The sequence below is a fragment of the Pteropus vampyrus genome, unplaced genomic scaffold (genome assembly GCF_000151845.1).
Source record: "Pteropus vampyrus isolate Shadow unplaced genomic scaffold, Pvam_2.0 Scaffold123, whole genome shotgun sequence".
NCBI classification, from domain to species: domain Eukaryota; kingdom Metazoa; phylum Chordata; class Mammalia; order Chiroptera; family Pteropodidae; genus Pteropus; species Pteropus vampyrus.
The window spans coordinates 126,937-133,688 of NW_011888904.1; positions in this window are offsets into that span (position 1 = coordinate 126,937).

Genomic DNA, 6,752 nt, shown 5'->3' on the forward strand with positions numbered 1-6,752 from the left:
TCCAGAGTAGGGTAGGCAGGCTGCTCAGATCAGCATAGACTGAGTCACCCCCCTCTGTACCTCTAGAGGTGCTCTCAGCCTAAGCCAGGAACCCAGAGGCCTGCCTTCCAATTATACCTCCATCACCATGTGCTACTGCTTAGCACTTGGCTAAGTTTCTTTGCCTTTCTGGGCCTCAATTTCCTTATGTGTAAGATGAGAGTGTATCACCCCTTCCCTCTCAATAGGCAATGCCCAAAGAGGGACAATTCATGGCTCACATGCCACAACCTGCTTCTCATTGATTAGAGGTCTCCTCTGGTCTCACTTTCCCATCACACCCTCCACAGTGCCTGAGCAACAGCTCCAAACTTCTAATGCCACTTAGAGCACTGTTCGAAGGAGACTGGTGGTTGATTGTGGCTCTGACTACCAGTACCTGCTGCACACCTGCCATCTGGTGGACGTTTCTTCAAACTCCTGAAACCAGAGCTTCTCAAACTTTATGAGTCACCTGAGGGTGTTGTGAAAATGCAAATTTGGATTCAGTAACTCTGAAGTGGGGTCCGAGATTCTACATCTCTGACAAATTCTGCAGGCCACACTTTGAGCGGCAAGCCCTAGAAGACTTGGGACCAGGGCTGAGGGACTGAAGGAAGAGACAGAGAAGCAACTCCTGTGTAGAGATCTCCTGAAGTGTGCCAAGTCCTCTGGCATCAGCAACCCAGGTGGGTCTCTCCATGATGGGGGCAGCAATTTGCATTGTGACCTCACTTCTCTTACGGATCTAAGATTTGTCAATTTATCAATGTGATCACGTTTTTACTTGCTGATACAGTGGTGACTTCCAAAAACTTACATGCTAGATGAAAAAGCATGCATTCTTATTGCAAATACCTCTAAAATGCGCAAGTATAAATAGACACAGAAATGTAGTCAAGTAAAAGTTAAGAGGCACAAATATAACAGAGGAAGAAATACATGTCAAAATTTTCAGAAAACACAATTCTTGTATTTCTAAAACTTAAGTAGAAAACTATTAGCAGTAATATGAGTTCAGAAAAGTTAAGGAGATAGAAATAACTTCCTAAAAATCAATTATATTTCTCTGTACCATAAATACAAAGAAAAAAAAAACCCAGGAATAATAGCCCTTAGAGTAGTAACAAGTCTCAAAGAATTGAGAACAAACAGAATTCTAGACATGACAGACTGAGTCAAGGAAAAATTTTAAGTGTTATGGGAGTATGAAGGGAGGCAGAAATACTACAATAAAAATGACCTCAATATTTAAAGTGGAAGCATTCAAATTGTAACAAACAGAAGAACTTCTTTAGTATGCATACTCTTGGGCTCTACCCTCAAAGATTTGTATTTCATTATGTCTGAGGTAAGGCTAGTAGGAAACCTGGGCTTAGAAACATAGTTAATTAGGGTTTTAAATCTCCCCAAAGACTCTATGAACTACACAAATTGCTAGTGAAGAACAATTGAACATTACAAGGGTCTTTTGAAGGTAAAAATATTAGATTCTTCCTACCAAATTTGAACTTATAATGAAATAACAACTATGAATTATATATCATGTTTTTTAAAAGTTTTATAAAATCAATGCTATCAGAGATACCAGAAAATTAATTCCAAGTATAAGAATTTAATACATATATGTCAGATCAAAATCAATAGCACGAAGAAGGAACCACCTCTTAATAAATACTGGGACAGCAACAGCATTCAATTGAATGAAACTTTGCTTTTGATCCATATATCACACCATACGCTGCAATAAACTTCAGATGGATTAGAATTAAACATAAAACACCATCATAATCACAAAAAGCCAGAAAAGGACAGAATGACATATTTATCCCAGCTGTAGAAGAAAATGTGCTTCATTATTTAAAAGAAAAAGAGGGTATCAGAGTTAAAACAGACATGTTCAAACGTACATTGTACAAAACTCTTGAGTAATATAGTCTGATCAAACCAGAATCAAACTGTTCCCAAATGGAGGTTTTTTAGGTTCCACAAGTATTTGATTTAAGTTTAATACATATATTCTAACTAACTTTTAATAGGTGGTAAGACAACAGACACATGCAAACTTGTTATATTTTTATTTTTGACACTTTAGAGGCCACTACCACATTGCTACATGTGCTGTTGAACTGACTGCCTTTTGAATAGACCTCAGAATAAATCTTTTCCTGCCATTTCCGTGCCTTTATTTTATCTTCTTTAAATGTGTCTTTGATTAGAAAAAGTGTAGTTCTGTGCTGAACTTTTCTTTAATACAAGCCCATGCACATCTGCTTATGTATAATTGTACCAGAGAGTACACATGTGCACTGTTCTCAGTTAAGTGTCAGGTGGGGCTCACAATCATCTGCTTGGTGCGTGTTCCCATCATGGTGTTGTGACCAATTGCACAATAACAAAGAACATGTGACTACCACACAGTAATAAGGTCACATTATAAATAATATCGGGTGTTGATTCTCTGACTTTGCATTTATGATAAGAAATTTAAGCAGTTATACAACTTTATTAGTGAATCAGTATTTTTTCTAATCTTTAATGTCTAACTGGCACTTTTTAATTAATCAACTTAGTTTTTCTGTTTGTTTGTTTCAGAAATAGGAAACATAAATTTAGTTTGTTATACTTTTTATTCTTTTAAAAAAATTTTTTTAATAAGAAATAATATATCGATGGGCATTTAGGTTTCCAATTTTCACTACCACAATAGAGAAATCACTCTACCATGTACATTTGGCACCCATTGGTGCATATTTCTTCAGAATTGTTTTTTTTTTAATTAATTAATTTTGGGGGGTGACATTGGCTAACGAAATCCAATAAGTTTCATTTTAACGATAAAGCATATATACATTTACACTGTGTGTTCACCTCCCATAGTTAGATTTCTTTCTGTCACCACATATTTGACCCTCTTTACCCTGTCTACCGCCCCACCCCTACCCTCTGGTAACCACTAGTCTATAGTCCATGTCCATGAGTCTGTTTGTTTGTTCTGTTCATTTGTTGCTTTTAGGTTTATATCCCACATATAAGTGATATCATGTGATTTTCAACTTTTTCTGTCTGGCTTATTTTGCTTAGCATGATTATCTCAAGGTATATCCATGTTGTCACAAATGGCAGTGTTTCATCTCTTCTTATGGATGAGTAATATTCCATTGTATATATATATACCACAGCTTCTTTAGCCAATCATCTATCGTAGGATACTTCGGTTGCTTCCATGTCCTGGCCACTGTGAATAATGCTGCTATGAATATTGGTGTGCAAATATTTTTTTGGATGTAAGTTTTCAAGTCTTTGAAGTAAATACCCAGTAGAGAGATTGCCGGATCATATGGTAGATTAATTCTTAGTTTTCTAAGGAACCTCCATACTGTTTTCCACAGTGGCTATACTAATTTGCAGTCCCACCAGCAGTGTATGAGGGTTTCTTTTTCTCCACATACTCTCTAACATTTGTTATTACTTGTCCTGTTGATTATAGCTTTTCTAACAGGTGTGAGATGGTATCTCATTGTGGTTTTGATTTACATTTCCCTAATAGCTAGCGATGTTGAACATCTTTTCAAATATTTGTTGGCCATTTGTATGTCCCCTAGGGAGAAGTGTCTGTTCAGGTCCTCTGTCCATTTTTTGATTGGATCATTTGTATTTTGTTGTTATTGAGTTGTATGAATTCTTTGTATATTTTGGATATTAGGCCCTTATCGGAGGTATTGCTTGCAAATATATTTTCCCATTCGAATGGTTGTGTTTTTGCCTTGTTAATGGTTTTCTTTGCTGTGCAGAAGCTTTTTAGTTTGATATAGTCCCACTCATTTATTTTTGCTTTTACTTCCCTTGCCTTCGAGGTCAAATTTATAAAATCCTCTTTAAGTTCAAGGTCTATGAGTTTAGTTCTTATGTTTTCTTCTATATACTTTATTGTTTCAGGTCTTATATTCAGGTCCTTAACCTATTTTGAGTTAATTTTGGTGTGTGGTGATAGACAAAGTCTAGTTTCATTCTTTTGCAGGTGGCTTTCTAGTTTTCCCAGCACCATTTATTGAAGAGGCTTTCCTTTCTCCACTGTATGTTTTTGGCTTTTTTGTCGAAAATTATTTGCCCATATAAATATGGGTTTATTTCTGGACTCTCGATTCTGTTCCACTGGTCTGTGTGTCTGTTTTTCTACCAATACCATACCGTTTTGATTACTGTTACTTGGTAGTATAATTTGAAATCAGGCAGAGTGATGCTTCCAGCCTCATTCTTTTTTCTCAGGATGGCTTTGGTGATTTTGAGATCTTTTGTACTTCCATACAAATCTGATGATTTTTTGTTCTATTTCTTTAAAAAATGCCGATGGGATTTTGATGGGAATTGAATGCTTTAGGTAATAAGGTCATTTTAAGTATGTTGATTCTTCCAATCCAAGAACACGGAATATCTTTTCATTTCTTTGTATCTTCAATTTCTTTTAATAGGGTCTTATAGTTTTCATTATATAGGTCCTTGTTTTGTTAGATTTATCCCTAGATATTTTATCCCTAGATATTTATCCATGTTTTGTTAGATTTATCCCTAGATATTTTATTCTTTTTGTTGCAATTGCAAAAGGAATTTTTTTCACTTATTTTTCTGACACTTCATTATTAGAGTATAGGAATGCTATGGGTTTTTGAACATTGATTTTGTATCCAGAAACTTTACTGTATTTGCTTATTGTTTCTAGTAGTGTTCTTGTGGAGTCCTTGGGGTTTTCTTTATAGAGAATCATGTCATCTGCAAATAAGGACAGTTCAACTTCTTCATTCCTGTTTAGATGCCTTTTATATCTTTCTCTTGTCCGATTGCTCTTGCTAGGACCTCCAATGTTATATTGAATAACAGTGGCGATAGTGGACAGCCTTGCCTTGTTCCTGATCTTAGAGGGAAGGTTTTTAGTTTTTCACCATTCAGTATAATGTTGGCTGAGGGTTTGTCATGTATGGCTTTTATTTTGTTAGGGTACTTTCCTTCTATACCAATTTTGTTAAGTGTTTTGATCATAAATGGATGTTCTATCTTGTTGAAGGCCTTTTCTGCATCTATTGATACGATCATATGATTCTAATTTTTTAATTTGTTTACGTGGTGTATTACATTAATTGATTTGCATATGTTGAACCATCCCTGCGCCGCTGGGATGAAACCCACTTGATCGTGGCGTATAATCTTTTTAATAGGTTGCTGTATTTGGTTTGCTAGTATCTTATTTAGGATTTTTGCATCTGTGGTCATGAGAGATATTGGTTCGTACTTTTTTTTATTGTGTTATCTTTACCAGGTTTTGTTATCAGGGTGATACTGGCCTCATAAAATTAGTTGGGAAGTATTGCCTCCTCTTCAATTTTTTGAAAGAGTTTGAGGAGAATAGGTATTTAACCTTCTCTGAATGATTGGTAGAATTCACTGGTGAAGCCTTCTGGTCCTGGACTTTTACTTTTTGGTAGGTTTTTGATAATTGTTTCAATTCTCATACTGCTGATCGATCTATTTAGATTTTCCAATTCTTCTTGATTCAGTCTAGGAAGGTTGTATTTTTCTAAGTACTGGTTCATTTCTTCTATTATTAAATTTGGTATTATATACTTTTTCATAGTATTTTTGTATGATCCTTTGTATTTCTGCAGTGTCTGTCGTAATTTCCCCTCTTTCATCCCTGATTTTGTTTATTTGTGTCTTTTCTCTTTTTTCTTTACTGAGTCTAGCCAGGGATTTGTCAATTTTATTAAACTTCTCAAAGAACCAGCTCTTTGTTGCATTTATTTTTTCTATTTTTTCTGTTTGTTTTCAATTTCATTTACTTCTGCTCTAATTTTGATTTTTCTTTCCTTCTGCTGAATTTAGGCTTCATTTGTTCTTCCTTTTCTAGATTTTTAAGATGAAGTGTTAGGTTGTTTATTTGGGCTCATTCTTGTTTTTGGAGATAGGCCTGTAATGATAGGAACTTTCCTCTTATGCCTGCTTTTGCCGTGTCCCAAAAGTTTTGATATGTTGTACTATCATTATCATTCATTTCTATGTATCTCTTGATCTCTCTTTTTATTTCTTCTCTGACCCAGTTACTCTTCAGTAACATGTTGTTTAATCTCCATGTATTTGTGGTTCTTCCTGATTTCTTTTTGAAGTTGATCTCTAGTTTCAAAGCATTATGATCAGAGAATATGGTTGGTATGATTTCAACCCTCTTATATTTGTTGAGGCTGTCTCTGTGTCCCAGTATGTGGTCAATCCTTGAGAATGTTCCATGTGCACTAAAGAAGAATGTATAAGCAACTGTTTTGGGATGGAAGGCTCTGTAAATGTCAATTATGTCCGGTTGGTGTAATATGTCATTTAAGGATGTTATTTCCTTATTGATTTTCTGGTTAGATGATCAGTCTATATCCGACAGTGGGGTATTTAGGTCCCCTACTACAATAGTGTTTTGGTCTGTTTCTCCCTTTAATTCTGTTATTAATTGCTTTACATATTTCAAGGTTCCCTGAATGTTATGTCTTCTTGGTACATGATTCCCTTTATCATTTTGAAGTGTCCCTTGGTATCTTTCTTTACCTTTTTCATTTTGAAGTCTATTTAATTCGATATTAGTACTGCTACTCCCACTTTTCTCTAAATGCCATTTGCTTGAAATATCATTTTCCACCCTTTCACTTTGAGTCTGTATTTGTCTTTGGAGCTGAGTTGTATCTCCTAGAGGCAGC